The sequence below is a fragment of the Heliangelus exortis genome, chromosome 1 (assembly GCF_036169615.1).
Source record: "Heliangelus exortis chromosome 1, bHelExo1.hap1, whole genome shotgun sequence".
NCBI classification, from domain to species: domain Eukaryota; kingdom Metazoa; phylum Chordata; class Aves; order Apodiformes; family Trochilidae; genus Heliangelus; species Heliangelus exortis.
Window position 1 is genome coordinate 135,489,549 of NC_092422.1, and position 15,953 is coordinate 135,505,501.

General features: G+C 39.5%; 1 protein-coding gene and 1 long non-coding RNA gene across 3 annotated transcripts in view; one reads left to right on the top strand and one right to left on the bottom strand.

Annotated features, from left to right (window-relative positions):
* LOC139807512 (uncharacterized) overlaps window positions 1–3,415 on the bottom strand; it is a 42,681-nt gene extending 39,266 nt beyond the window's left edge. For both annotated transcript variants that reach the window (XR_011730587.1, XR_011730586.1), the window contains exons 1-2: window positions 3,294–3,415; window positions 2,760–2,843 (exon numbers count right to left, since the gene is read on the bottom strand). This is a non-coding gene — a long non-coding RNA (uncharacterized lncRNA). The remainder of the gene's footprint in view (window positions 1–2,759; window positions 2,844–3,293) is intronic.
* The window catches only part of NINJ2 (ninjurin 2), a 46,077-nt gene that overhangs the window by 13,888 nt on the left and 16,236 nt on the right, over window positions 1–15,953 (top strand). The gene's annotated exons all lie outside the window — the stretch shown is intronic.

Below are 15,953 nucleotides of genomic sequence, written 5' to 3' on the forward strand. Positions count from 1 at the left end.
AGTTGCTGACTGAATGTCTGGGTCCAATTTTCCACCAGTCTTCCTTTAACTGGCCATTCTCAGCTATGCAAAGTCTTAGCATAATGCCACAAGATCATTCACATCAATCTTATTTAACATTTTGAATGTGTTTTGCAAAGGGGTTAATGAGAAAACAAAACACAACCTGAATAATAAATCACCAGAAAAGAAAGTACTGGTCTAATCTTTTCATACAGAGGCTGAGCAGCAGTTCTTTTCACAGGGGGAAGAGGACTGACATTTTTCCTAATCTGAGAACATAATTCCCAGGGACAGTGTATGAGAAAACAGCAGTAATCTACAGAACACCCAGGAACAGTTGTTGAAAGATTCCCAGGGTGTTACTTCTGGCAGGACATCAGGTTCCAATAAACCCCACTGAAAACACTAGGCTAACAACAATAATAATATTTTACACAGATGAAGTGTCTTTCATCTAAAGGCTACAAAAGGCTCCTGCAAATGGTGAACAGTCTCCTTGAGGAGGGGTAAATGAAACTGTTGCTCCATAGATATTGCTACTGATTCACTGATTTAGAAAATAAGCTATCATGTACAGAGTGTTAGAGGGTACAAAAAGAAAAAGTTAACGTGTACTGGCAGGTTCAGGAGCATACTTTGTCGTGTACTTGCATAGACTTAGTAACCTATTTTTTAATGTTTTCAGTAAATCAGTTGCTGACATTCCACATACACGATTTGAGCACCTGTACACAAAACAGCTAACAAAAGCTTTCACGGTGCAAATACACAAAGTACGAGGTGAGCTCATGCACAGTGACCCGACCCTAATGGGAGATTATATATATTGTGCTTGCAATTCCTGCTTGTATGTTTTCTGAGACGAGTCTGGGACTTTAAAAATATATATAGCCATAATTAGTGTATGAAAAGCTAGGGACTAGAAATAAGGTATCGGTGTAGACCACTCATGAACTGCTGGAAATTTTGGATGCAGATCCACACTTTGCACTGTTAGCCTATCTCTGCTGGGGATCCCTTCCACACTGAGGCTACCTTACACAAAATTCCAGTTGCTGCACTATTCTGGGTCACATAAGAATCTCAGCCCAAATGTCATACACTGTACGGTGAGGATGCTGCTGGTGGTGTTACACTGGCAAATCCTCCAGTGGAAATACAGCTTCTGCTGCATCATTAACATCTCTTACGTCTTAATTGCATTGCTTATGACTTTTTGGCACAAGTATATCTTCAAATGTCCTTGCACTGACCTTGGCAAAGTGGCCTTAAGAGGACAGCACGTATTGAGATAAGTGATTCCTTTCCTCAGGGTATCTAAGTATATATTTTACATGAGGATTGCATCTTGCTCTTTATAGCCATTGCCAGAGTCAACCTCACCCTTATTTTGCAGCCCAGCACTCTCATCAGATGGCAAAAGCTGTTGCAAAGCCATTGTCTGTACCCTGTACACTCAGAGACACGAAATCCCTACTCACTGTTTACATAAAGGAATTATGTGAAACAAGTCATGTTTCCTCTGTGTCATAAGGGTAACAACAACAGCAACGAAGGTTTGGCATGACATCCCTAGTCTAAGGCAATGACTAACAACCAGAAAGATTAGATATCAGGATGATCTATTATCCCACTGCTCCTCTTCAGCCCACCACCCTTTGCTCACTCCTTATCTCCTGCTCCCAGAGGCACATCCCATCTTGCCCTTGTGCTGGCATTTGCCAAACCCTTCTCACAAACAATTAAGCTCATTAAAGTTGGAGAAAATTCTCTATTTTTCTTTCCTTTTATTTTAAATTTATCTTGGCTTCATGAGATGAACTGGCTCAGAACAGGGTCTTATGAAAGCAAGAGTGCAAGAGAGCGAAAGACTAATAGCAGGAGCATTTTCTCTGGACCCTTAGATCACCCTGCCTACAAGGTGTAACCCCCAGACTCATGCAGAAGATGCCTACTTGCTGGTAGTTTCTCTTTTTCATATAGATTACCATAGCTACTTTCTGAGATAATTCGCTCAAGACAGAAAGGGGATTAATTGGTGTAATTCAGAAGTTGTATTTGGCTACAAATGCAGAAGAGAATAATTCTGGCCTCTTAGAGCTGTACCATACAGTACCACAAAAGAATTAAAAGGGGCAACTAGAACTGGTGATACAAAACTGGAATAGCCTTTATGGCTATTCCATATTGAACATGATGGCAAGGCAGCACAGCCACTAAGAGCTGGACAGTGCTTTACTCACTGTCAGATATACCCACACATCTTCCCTGTGGCTTGAAACAGCATCTATTACTAGCCTAAAACATACAGAAGAGCACCAAGCATCATGAGTCACCAGAATTCAAGTCCATTTTCTCTGTCCAGTTTTGCTTGCCCTTGACCTGGAGAGTACCTTGTCAGAACCCTTAAAGAAACTTCAATGCTACCCCAACTGGAGTGTCTCTGCCTCCCAAAAAAACCACGACCATGTGCGTTTGTTCCTTTCAGCACTCAGTTTCTGCATGGAGATGACAGACATGTAACTGCTAAGACTGGACAAAGGCTAAAATTTTACAAGTTTTACTCTTAGCAACTGCATTTGGAAACTAAGTTCTGAGAAAGTGAACTGTTCTCATCTGTCCAGATTTTGGTTTTGAACAGCCCCATAGTTACAGCCAGAGATTAGAGAGATTTCTGTGGTGTTAAGAGAATGGCTTGGAATTTCTCGTCCAGCCATCTGCCCTCAAAACTAAGCAGATGACTCACTAGCACTCACCTCCATTTGTTACTCAGCTAAAACTTTTATCTCCTCAGCTTCTTGTAAAGTTCACTCTGTGTCTTTTCAGAAGCAGAGCCTGTTCTAATATGAAAGAGCAAAGTGGGAAGTGCAACTTAGAATTCAAGTTTTCAAAAGAGCTCATGTTAAATTCCTGCTGAGCTAATATGCACGTATGCACAGAGGCATTTGCACACATAAATCACAGCTTGCTTACATCTGGCACACGCAAAGAGCACACTGCATGGCACAGGATTTAAATGTGCTTCAACTTCTGGGCTGTATTCAGGTCTGCATACATTCTTGAAAAAGTCAGGAGATGCAAAAGCTTACTGAGCATTTTGCTGATATTCTTGCATGTCAAAGATGCTCACTGCTGCCTGCCATTTCCTGATGAAGCATCTGCAGGATGATCAAAATAGGGACTTTTCATTCTTGAAGAGTAGAAAAGCTATCTCCATATCCCAGGTGTCTTTTGATTACCATGCACAGATTCAAAGCAGTATTTACAAGCAATCAGAGTTTCTAAGCTACCTGCATAGTTTGACGAAGCTCCAATTTCAAGTGAAGCAGCTATCTAAAGCAGCAAGTAGCTATACCACATTACTCAGGCTGAAGAGCTTATTGCAGCCTCACAGAAGCTGCTCACCACTTTGCTTTCATATTCAGCCCCAGCTATAGAAGGCACGGTCAGAGAAGTCCAAGCTAAAAATATCAAACTGGTGCCGCACCTAGATTGCTCCTGTCACCTTGTACCAGATTAAGTGCACACCAAGCGAATTTTCCAGAGTGGTTTGTGATAACCCATTAGCCAGGGCAGCACTGGTCACAGCTCTGTAAGCTGCACTTATTTTCCCCTGCAAGTGTGTCAGATTCTTTCTGGGTCCTAAATTACAGCTTTTGAGAAATTAATATTTCTTTTACTGTTAACCTGGAAATTTAAAATATGCTCAGAACTGCTTTTGAGTTATGCAAGTTCAGAGCTGTACTTCTTTCATAATTTTCTACCATGGTAACAAATAGGGCAGCACCATGTCTGGTCCCTCAAGCTCTGTACATGTGCCAAAGATAACCAGTTATACTGGCATAATTAATTTTGATGCATTAATAACACAACAGTTTTTGTCTTTTCCAGACAGCATTATTTGCCAGAAAGATTTGGCATGCATAATTTAGCAAAGTCCTTTTCTCTGCTAAGAGGGAGAAGAACCTCTTAGCTTAAAGAACAGGGGAGGAATCCTCACTGAGGGATTAATCATCACTTTATAACTACTGCAAAATTCACACTCCAGGCTCTGATTTAGTTACACACTATAACTGTGGTTTGCTAATTAAGAACGACATGGGTATTAGCCTTTCTTCTTTTGGTTTCTTAAATTGCTGATTTAAAACTTCTCTCAGTGTGAGAAGCATTTCTAAGTATCTGAAGTGTGGCACAGCAAGCACATTTGCATCTCCAGCCAAACCTAGAGAGGCTGGAAAGAAAGGCATGATTTACATTCAGTACCTCAACCTATAACCTGGAGGACATCTGGAACTCATCAGCTCCAACCTCCACTCCATGAAAGGGGGATTTCTCCTTTTGACTCTATTTGTTGTCACTGCAGGGGCTTTATCTTGAAATGACCCATTCCTTCCTATGATTTTTATAGGAGACAAAGTGAGAAGTACTCCAAAGATGTGTGAAGTCGACACTTATAAAATCTTTCTGAACTCATTTGAAATCTTGTCTTGGTCTTTCACTGGAGTACTTAAGAGGTCCCCTGTTTTTCAGCTCAGGCAGGTTTCCCCAAAGATCCCAAGGCACTCTTTTATTTACTGTGAACTGAGATTAAAAGAAAACAGTTTTCCATTTTATGCAAGAAAGAAAGAAAAAAAAGCAGCACTTGGGTTTTGAATTTCAAAGTAGATTTCAATGAGTCCTACTTATTTATCAGTTCCAATAAGGAAACACTTACAGTAGAAAGAAGATAATCTACAAGATTCAGTCCACAACATCTGCTGGGTATTAGTCTGGTCCCTTACGATTTGAATTTGATGGAGTTTGATAGGGTTTCTGAATGGATGGGGCCAGGGGATGGTAGCTCATCTTAGCTTGATTAAGTCAACGCTTCTTCTGACCACATATTATTAAGAATTAGCTGACTTCACTGCTCTGTAGAAACTTTTTGTTTTCCTGAGTCCTTTAATCCTGAACTGGGTTTGGTAGCGGTTTTGAATAATGAAATTTTATGCCTTTTTTGATTTAGTTGCATCAATAAACTTATTTTCCTCCCTTTGTTCAGTTCTTTATGCTATTAAGACTTGGCAATCCTTTTGTAGCTGCAGAATTTCTTTCTAAAAATTGGAGAAGTTGGGGATATGTGAGTAAGAGTAGATGAATGACATGCCTGGGGGCAGTGGCAAAACGTGCACAGGAGCACAGCACCAGCAGGGTCAGGCCTGGAGGCAGCCACTAGGCAAATTGAGCAGATGCCAGCATGTCCCCATCATCAGTGATGCCACAATGAACCATGTGACCCTTTTTCTATTGACTTTGATGAAGGGATTCTGAAGGCAGATAGTTAAAACACCTCAGCCGGGCATCTTCAATACGCAGTAAACGTTCCCACTGGAAAGGACCCTTCCTGCTTCCTCTGGGTCAAGACACAATAGTAGGTCGACTGAAAACTTGTTCCACAGATGATTCTGGTATGTAGGGGTGATGGGGTAAAATGGTGGTGGGGCAACATCTGCTTTATTACTCAGGCACTTTCAAGCACGTCTGAAAGGCATGCGTGTTGCACAGCCCCTTGCTGCAAAAGCAGAAAAGCTTTCAGCACGGGTCTTTGGGATGGAAAGAAGTGAACAGAATGAAAACCATTTGTAATGGACACTCCTATTAGATTTCATTATGGTCGTTCTTTATATGGGATCCTGAGATTCTCGAAGGAAATCAATTGCCAGGAAGGTCCTTTCTGTGCGTCTTCCAGGTAGCTGCAATAATCTCTTTCAGATAGAGATGTCATTTTCACAATGCAGGGATTTCTCAGTTCAAAGATATATTCCAGAGAGTAAAGACTTGCAAGCTGTTCAAAAATACTTGGTAGTCCAAATGGAGATTCTTGTTCATTTAACTGTCACATATACAGCTGATGTAAGAAGTATTTTCTCTGTTTTCCTCTCTCTAGATGTACTCCAAGGAATTAAATGAAGTCTTAAAGCACTTATAATGTGCTTCCAGTAGTAGCCATCACTTACCCTACCTGTAGTTGAAAAAGCTCAAACCCACTGCCATTGATTTTGCTAACATTCCAGTGACCTGGCTTTTCACAGCAACAGAGTATTTTTGATAGCAAGCCCTTAATTCTTCATCCTGTAGACCCAGCTGCTCCATAGAGGCTGACATCATTTGACCACAAAATACAAGATACTAACCCCTTGAGCTTTTGCCAGAGAAGAATTTGATAGCTGAGCACTGATTAAAATTTCTTTTGGACTCAGTGTCCACTGTATATGCTATTATTCACCAGCATCATGCTTTCAATATCTCTATGCAATTGGCCAGCAGTTTTTTTTCTATGCACATTTTTTGCCAAGATAAAAAACCAGAAAAAATTTAAACCATTTCCAATATGTTTCCAATGGATGAATTATGTTTTCTGAACCACACTGTTGAGTCATGATCTAAACTTAATGAACATTCTCCTGGGCAGCTGTTATTCAAAGAGTGATTCTCCATTTTATATTTTTATTGTTATCTGTAAGTCACTGAACATTAACATATATCAAGTGAGGCTACACATATGCACAGTCTGGGTTCATTACAAGAGCAAGTCATAATGAACAGTTATTTCTTCCTCTTTCCAGGCTTAAAAAATGTAGTCTGGAATGATTCTATCATTCCAGTCTTTGGAAGGAGGAATACTCTTAAAACAAAAAACATTCATCTTTCCCACTATATGCTGGTGTTGCTATTGTCATTTTGACAACTTTGACACATGCATATTTCATAGGAAAGTTTTGGGTTGACTTCTTTTGCTGTTTTGTTGTTGTTTGGGGCTTTTTGGGGGGTGGTGGGAGGCTTTTGTTGGCTGTTGTTTGGTTTTTGTTTTTTTCCCTCAGGCATCTCAGTGTCCTGAAAGAGCTGATGTCAAAATATTGAACAAGTGTTCTTGTAAAGAAAAAAACCTAGGGTTTACTTTCAAAATCGTGTTGAACAAAACTCTGTGGAAATTTCCACCTAAATTGCTCAGAAGGAAACATTTAATTCTTTCACTTTGAAATAGGTTTTATAAATTATTATTTTACATAGAAGTATTTTGTTACAAAACACTTAAAATACTTCTGTACTAGTTAAAACATTTTCTCTCAACATAATGTCAAGTGTTTTTTTCCCTTTTTCTTTCCCAAAAATTGTTGAAAAGTTTGCACCATCTTTTTAGATCAGAGCAAAATAAACTAAATGTAACTAAGTAATCAGTGCACTCTACGGACTCTTCTCTGGATCTGAGCCACACCAGATCTGGATCAGTTGCAGCTTTCTGCTGAAAAACTTGGCTTTTCACCTCAGGCTGCAGGGATTTGGATGCTCAGCTTTGGATGTTCTCTAGTTAAGACTTCAGTGTCAAAGCATTGGTTATCACAACAGTATCTCTACTCACTGGATTCTGTAACCCTAGTGCTGTAAAACTCACTGAGTGTGTGGTCTTAGTAAACACAGAGCAAATTCCAAACCCTGTAGCAAGATATCTTGAACAAACACACTGTACTTATAACACAATGATTAATAAAATGGGAGAGTTCAGGTTTTATGAGACTGCTGTGTGGAAAACAGATTTTCAGTGTGAAAATGCTTCTCTTTCTTGATCTTGTAAAGCAGAGAAAGCTGAAAGCAGTCAGTTACCTGCTAGATTGTTACTGACTGTATAGAACCATAGGCTGGGGTGCAAGTTTTCTCCAGAATAGAACAATCCTCACTACAAGAAATTCAGTGATGGTCACTAGGGGATGTAACTGCGGTTGTTACAGATAAAACCTGGAAAGAATTGCAGATTTACCTGCTAAAACCTGCAAGTGCTCATGCTGTTCCAGCACATACCAAGAACCAGCTCCTTTCTCATCTGTACACTAAAGGTTAAACTTTTCCATGCAGTGCTTCTGATGGTTTTGGTAGTGGAAGAGTGAAGCAGAGGAATGCTTCAGTTCAAGATCTGACTCAGACAGTGACTGTGTCTTTGACTGTTGGTTTGTTTTTTTTTTTTAATATGAGTTCCAGATACACAGCTTTCTCTCTAGAAGTTTCTAATCTACAGTTTGACAGGGCAGGCAGATGGATTTTGTACACAAAAATTTGCCCTTCAGATGAGGATGTCACACGTATTAGTATGTCATGGGCTCTTAAGCAGCTATTTAGATCTCATAAGTCATCACTATATTGAAATTATTAAGAAATTATTAAGCTCATGGAGCTTCACACATGATATCCCTCTGGTGCTCTTGGTTATTCACATACTTGAAAGATCCTGCAGAAGGTCATGCAGTGCTTACACCAGGAGCTGGATATCACACCTTAAGGTGCTGTTCCAAAGCTGTATTCTCTTGAAGTTACTGGTACAGGGAAAGATCCTTCAGGTGGTTCTCTACCCATCCAGCTTGTCATGCAACTGCAGTAGTATTAGCACAGTTCCACAGCCTTTCAGGGGACATAAGTATTTTTAAGGCTTGAATAAAGCTACTGACCAACATTTTGCTTCTTAAAGTCAGGTGGATCAATTCAATAGCAGAACCTGTTGATATCAGGACATAACCAGATCCAAATGACACATTGCCTTCACTGTCTAACTCCACAATTTCTTGTCTTTTCAAGTCACACTGCATTGTTTATAAAGAGGAAAATAATATGCATATCTATGGGGAGATTATAGAATGTGTGATATTCTCTAATGGAAAGCTAAGGAAAACATAGAAGTAACAACATGGAAAGTACAGCTTTCTTTAAAAAAAAAAAATTAAAAATCCAACACTAGAAGAAATGTTCTTTATTTTATCATCATATGGGAAAGTCCTTATGAGCACCCTTGGTTTTGGAAACACAAACTTATAGGTTTTGCTATCAAAATCCTGATCCTACATAGCTGTTTGAATGAAGATATTACACAGGTAACTTGATGAAACTGCAGAATTGACTAAGTCTAACTTTACCCCCAGTGTAACAGATTGATCAAATAACTGCTTTATCAGCACCAGAGCTGACTCAGGTTTACCAGTTTACAGCAATACATTTTGAAGTTTAGGAAGACAAATGGATACTCATGAGTCCTTGGGGACCACTGAATTATTCAGTGTCACCTTTTGTACAAGGCTGCTGCTGGATCACTTTGCTGCTTCTGTACTGAATCCAGTACCTGGTATTTGACTAGAGCATATCAGGTGTCATCTTGATTTCAAAGTTTCAAGAGATGGAGAATTTACACATTCCCCCCTCCCCCCCTTCTTGGCAAGCTACCTTCCTGTCTTCATTTCAAATTTAAACTTACCTTGATTCAGCTTCCTGTTATAGTTTGTTTTTTGTGTTTTTTTTAATAAGCTTTCCCCAGCAATTATACCAAGTTACTTCAGTACCAGCTATAATGTGTGCTACTTAAGTCAGATCCAAGTCTTCTTTTAAGCAGGACAGCTGGATTTCTGTCTGTTTCCCATCAGAAAGCAATTTTTAATATTTTCACAATTTGTATGGCTCTCTTCTCCTCTGCACTTTCCAGTTATTATGGGTTTCTCAGCTGTGAGAGTTTCTCATGCTATTCAGATATTAAACTAGTGAATCTTGTGAACACTGCCCTGTTCCTGTCATCACTGTAGGGCTGCCATATCCCACAGCAAGCTCATGCTCAGCCCCATTTCCATTAGGATCCTTAAATCTGTTTTCAAATCACTGCTTTCCAGTTTCATGGTTCTTAATGTTCATAAGCTGCACTTCACTCATATTGTACCTTGTAATTAAGAAAAAACTGATTGCTGTTACTGCTATTTTCATGCCAAATCAATGCAAACTTGCCTGATAAAACTGCCTGGCATATGACCATGTTGATTGGAATCAAGCTACCACTATCAGTTCAGCTGAGGCTAATGTCACTTTGTAACACAAAAATTATGTCCTCTTGCCTTCTCTACATCCACAAGTGAATAGATTTTTTTGTTAAAAAATATAATTCTTACGTGCCCCTTTAGGCATATTTGTTGCCACATGGACAGTCTGCCTTCCACCACGTACTACTTCTTACATATTCTATTCTACAGGCTTGCAAGTGTCTTTTCTACTACTTACTTTAAGCCAGCTTTAGGCTCAGGATATGCCACAGATAAAAATACTGAACTGTCTCAGCAATGATCAACATGCTGATCCTAGTTTGGATGGTTCCAGATCTAGCACTCAACATCTGAGCCAAATCCAGCTATAGTATCAACTAATTCCAGCCAGCAGAGCATATCACACAGGCTGATAAAGGGCTGTAAAGGGCAAACAAATCTACGGGGTATCATGTAACATCACATATTTTTAAAATAATGTTTTCTCAAACAATACACAATGTCAAAAATCAAAATCTCACATTATACTGGGCACAGTATAGTATATTCCCTTTCTTCTTCTACTAATTAAGCTCCATATCAAGCTTTCCCACCATTTGCCCTCTACTGTCAAACAAGCTGGGTCAGGATTATCCAGGTCATTTTGCTTTGCCTTTCTCCTCTAGACTGAAAAGTTTCCTTCTTGCTCAAAGACTTAGTACAAGTCAGTGAGAGGAGGCTACACATCTCAGACAAGTCCCTCACTCATCTGGTGCTACCTAAGCATGATAAGTTTTATTTTTGAATCCTTTGTTTGTTATCATCATTCATAGCTACTTGAGAGGGTTGGACGGTACTTCTGCATTCTCATGATGCATGATGACATCATCTTGCTTCTTCTTAAAAACAAAGAGAACTATTCAGTATTTCTGCCCTTCCTGAATCACTAAGATTTTCGCTATCTTCTGCTAGCAAGAAAGCTATGCTATTATTAGGAATTATTTTATTGCCGTTATCCTTTAAAATGTCTTATTGTCCTTAGGCTGCAAAGTAGAGGTTTCTTTTGCTCCCTCTCAAGCCCTTCCCCTCTTTATATTTCCAGTCTTTAATTTACATGATTACTGCCTCCTTCCTCTTCCTTCTTTTCTTCCCCTTTTTAATAGCTTTTTTTAAAAAAAAGATTTTTAATAGCTGCCTTTACTTCCTCACTTAACGCAGAGGTACCGCTAACCAAAGATGTCCTTATTCACCATTACGAAATTGTGGTTTTTAGTCATCTAGTAAACTTTCCTGTAGTAATTTCCAGTTTTCATTCACATTTTCCCATCTGAATGTCACTATTTCTTCCAAGTTTCTCTTCCCAACCATTTTAATTCATTTTTTTCCTAGCTTCTTTGCAAAATAAGCCATTTGGGAGTACAAAAGACAGGACTAGACGGAGCCACAGTAAACAGAACAGATAGGAAATCCTGTGTCTTGGCTTGGGCAGGTTCGAAAGCTCTTGGTTTACCATCCTCACAAGAAAAAAAAGGAGATTTTCTTCAATGCTGCTTCAGAATATGCTGGACTAGAGTCCAGTTCTAATTTAGTCTAATTACTTACTCATTAGCAGGAGTTATTAGGCTTGCCCTGGCAGTCTGTTTTCATGGAATTAATCATCTCTACTCAGCCTGAACATTATTGGAAATCTATTACAGGTGCTATTACCAAAAAAATGAGAAGCTACAGGGAAAAACAGATTTAAAAGACCAGAAGTTCAAAGAAGCACTAAAATACTGAGTACTTACTTACTTACTCCTATTAAACCTTTCAAAAGCTTTTGCTTTATTAACAGTAATGATGATTAGATGTGCTATTAGTGAGCTGTGCTGGACTGGGGAAACCTGAGGAAAAAAAAAAAACAAGCTAAGGCAGAGTACAATCTTGCAGTATTTTTTGGAGTAGCTCAGTGAAGGATGCAAAAATGTGAAGTGTACCCAAAAAACTAAAGAACAGATAAATGAAATTGCCTAGCTGATGCTTTTCCTTCCTGTTAAATGCTGCTGTTTGAGAATCATAGGGAAGCAAAGAGCAAGTGTTCCTTATGACATAGAAGTTTACTGGAACTGAAAGGGTTAATGATTACAAGATTAGAGTCTTGATGACAGCCTAGCATTAATTTAGCAAAGATGTGGTATAAGTACAAAGCTAATTCTTGGAAGACTTTTTTTTGTTTAATGGCATGATAACACAGAACAAGAGCAGCATCCACCCATCTACCCTAAGTAGTATTTTTAGTGGGTTTTGTTTGTTTCTTTATCCTTAAGTGAAATCTACTGCAATAGCTAGGGGGAAGGGAAAAAAAAAAGTTTTGAAAATATTCTACCTATTAAACATTATGCAAACTTTGCTACAACATTATAGCTACTTACTTGATTTCAGTACTGCCAGTTGTGAGGAAAAGAAAATAGTTATAGCAGAAAATAGAAATGTTTGGAAGCAGGGAAAAATAAAAGATATAGCAGGACAAAATCAGGGCTTTGAGGTATGCAGATGTCAGGGGTCTCTCAGAAAAGAAATGATAATTGTTAACCTTAAGGAAAGACTGATTCATCTCAGGCATGTCTGCAGTCATTCTGTTACTTTAGCAACAAAACTGATGCAGGGTTCAAGTCTTATGTATAGTACTGCAGGGGAAGTAATTCCAGTAGAGGAATAAGAAAGTGGATTTTTTTCCCCACCAAATCAACCTCCTTGTATTAGCTGATTTTAAGGTTTAAAACCTTGGATAGGAAGAGCTTCCAAAATTTCTGACTTTACTGGCTTCCTTAGCTGGCAAAACACAAGGGATTAGTCTCAACTAATTAAAATAAACCCCATAGTGTCCTATCTCCACCGAAGCTCAATTCAGTTTTCTTGAAAACTTTATGAGGAAATAATACTGCAACTATATCTCAGTTATGGTAAAACCAAGATAATTTTATGGGGGAAAAAAAGGGAGGTGGGCTGGGTTTAAGTGGGGCGAGTATGAACCAGCTACTAAATATTTTGCTACTTAAAAAGATCTGGAACATGCACGATTTGGTGCAGCAGATTTGGATTTCTGTGCTGATGATAATTTAATTTTTTTTTTTTTAAGAAACACTAGTAAGTGGCATATGTAGAAATTTTACACTGCAGCTTGAAAGCAATGTGCTTTCTAGCTGTAGTATTTCACATCCTACATAGTTTTTCAACATACAACAGATCTGTCAAATTACAGTAGCTGTATTTAGTCTTATGCTTATGCATTTCTCTCTAATTAAATGCTAAATTAGAGCTAAATGTAGTAAAATTCTCTAAGACACTGTTATTCAGATCTTTTATGACTTTTTTTTTCTTTCCCCACTGCTGCTTCACACATTGCTTCAAATCACGGGAAAATTTACTTTGAACATAAGTACTTTTTTTGCTGGGAATGGCTCTCTTCTACTTGTGAAACAGTTCATATACACAAAGAAACCCAAGAATGGGTAGTGTAGATGACTATGCAACACTTGTTCTCTACCTAGGCTAATACAGATTTATCCTTTATTCATCCTGTTTAATCCTTGACATCCATCTTTAAAACACAGCTTTGAAACCTCTGGGAAAAAACATAAATCTCTTTGATGGTGGTCAAAAAGGTTGCCAAGAGAGAGCTTTTGGACCCTCTATCAATTTAACAGTTTGGTGATACGACTCTCAGCTATCTTCACAATTGGCCCAGCTTTGAGAAGTCAGTTGGATCAACTCACGTCCAGAGGTCCTTTCCAACTTAGAGGTGTAAAAATAAACAAACATGTTTCTACTTTCCCCCTCTTAAGAATCAAATGAGACATTTTTAATGGTCTCCTTTTTTACACATCGCAGTACAAGTATTTTGTCAGGATCACTTGTTTCTTCTACAGTGCCAGTGAAAGATGAGGATTAGCTTTAGCCTGGGAGCGACTGGCAGAACCCATTTTGATTTGAGACCCATTGGGAAATGTGGAGCAGTGCACTCTTGTGATGGGAATTCAGCTCTCTGGGTCTGCTGGTGGTGATGTCTGGAGTGACTGTGAAGCCTGGCAAGGTCAGGACAAACAGCAGAAGTGCAGTGAGAGTTCATGTGGAAGGCAGGGCTGATGGGCACTGATGCTGAAAGCGTCAAATATGCATGCTGCTGCTCTGAGTGGAGGGTTGTTCTTCCATAAGACTGGCCACAGAGGCACCTTCCCCTTGACAGAAATGCTGTTCTTCAGTATGTGAAATAATTATGAGATGAATATGAATTGAAAGTGCACTTCCTCTTGACCTACTTCCCAGGCAGGGTAGCACAGCTTGATGCCCTCCTGTTTGGAAAGGTAAAATTATCTCTCCACATTCCCTAGGCTCTGCATAAGCCTCTATTGTTTGGTACCAACCACATGGCTAATTATCATACCTACTATGCAGTCTCTTTTAATGATTTCCTTCCATCTCTTGTCAACACCCAGGCTGACTGACCAAACTGGTTTCTTTAGAGAGAAGTGTACCTTTTTACTCCTTCAATAAATACACCTCATTTTTGTTTGTATTGGGAAGGTAAACATTCAGAATGATAGCATAAGATGGCTTTGGGAAAGTGGCTGATCATTCTGAGGTGCTCCAGGACTGTATGAATCTGAATCCTGCCTCATTACCTGAGCAGACCTTTCTTTACTCACCAGGTTGCAGGGTGCATCTTTTTACTTCACTAGAAAATCAATTACATGTTTCATTAATGCCAGTGGAATCTGGTTGGGGCCTCAAGCCTTCAGGTACAAGTGCCCCAGAAGCTCAAGGCTTAGGAAAAGACAGTAATGCCACTTCTGTGACAATCTCCTTGCAAAAAGGATGTAAGCTCCAGAACTACTGCTTTTGATACTTGAACCTTCCAGAGAGGTCCCTTCAGAGAGATCTCTCATCTGTAAGAATGTGTCTGCAAGAAAATACAGAGGAGATGGCCCAGCACAACTCATACTGGCATTTCAAAGCCATCAACTGTGCTGGTGTTCTGAAAACTGCTGAGGGGCTTTGTTGGGTTTGGTCTTGGGGTTTCTCGGATTGACAGGTGATAATTATTGCAGGCCATTTCATCCTCCTGTGGAGTCACTCCACAGTTCTCATATCAAAAGTAATTTTTTGACCTGGATAGGCTTCCCACAAAAAGAAAAAAAAAAAAAAAAAAAAGTAAAGCTGTTTGCTGATACATTCAGTTCATAGTTTCCTAGGTAATTATTATAACTCATCTTTTGCTATCGTAAGGTATTACTGTGTCCAGACTGTGAGGGCAAGCACTAAAAATATAAAGAAAAAAAAGCACAGCCATCAGGCAAACAGCAGGCTGTAGAGATCCCTAAATTAGCACTGAGCCAAGTCAGTAAGTCTGCACAGCCCCACATAGTGTCATGCAGCTGTACCAAGTTGAACTGGAAGAAGTAGAGAGCAGAGTGTTGCTAAATGATTGCCCAGTTAATCCATAACCTGAATTAACCACCCAGAGATAAGTGAGAGATGGTGATGTGCAAATTGCCAGAACAAAATCTCTCTTCCAACTTCACAGGCAGCAGTCTGTAGGTCACTGTGAAGAAAATTTATGCTAGGGAAGAACCTGGTCACAGTTTGTGGTTTTTCCCCATGTATACAACACCAAAGATAACACTTTTTACTGTAAACTTCACGCAGGATGAATTGTGAATCAGTGTACATGAATCACCTGCCAAACCCTTGAGTGCATCAGTGATAAGAGAATACAAATTCAAAAGTGCAGGTGCCATATCAGCAGCTGGAGTGGAGCTGACAGCACAGCTAGAGACAATGACAGTGGCCATTCCCAGATTTCTTCCTGGCCACAGTTCACATTTTTCCTCTCGCTTTCCACATTAAGATATGATGCATCTGAGTGATGCAACCTTGATGACAGATCTGGATGTCCAGCTGAGTTCTCTTGAATTGTGGGGGATGTTGGTTTCATTCAGTGTGAGCATCCATAGTTCAACATCTTAAACATCACTAACTACAGTTCCCAGAGCAACCAGGTGTGTCCAGTGACCCAGTTATAGTCCTAGATTTGTCCCATCTGGTGTGTGTGGAGGGGGAGGGTGGTGGTGGTGTTTGTTTTGGAGGTTTTTTTAGGGTTTGTTCCTC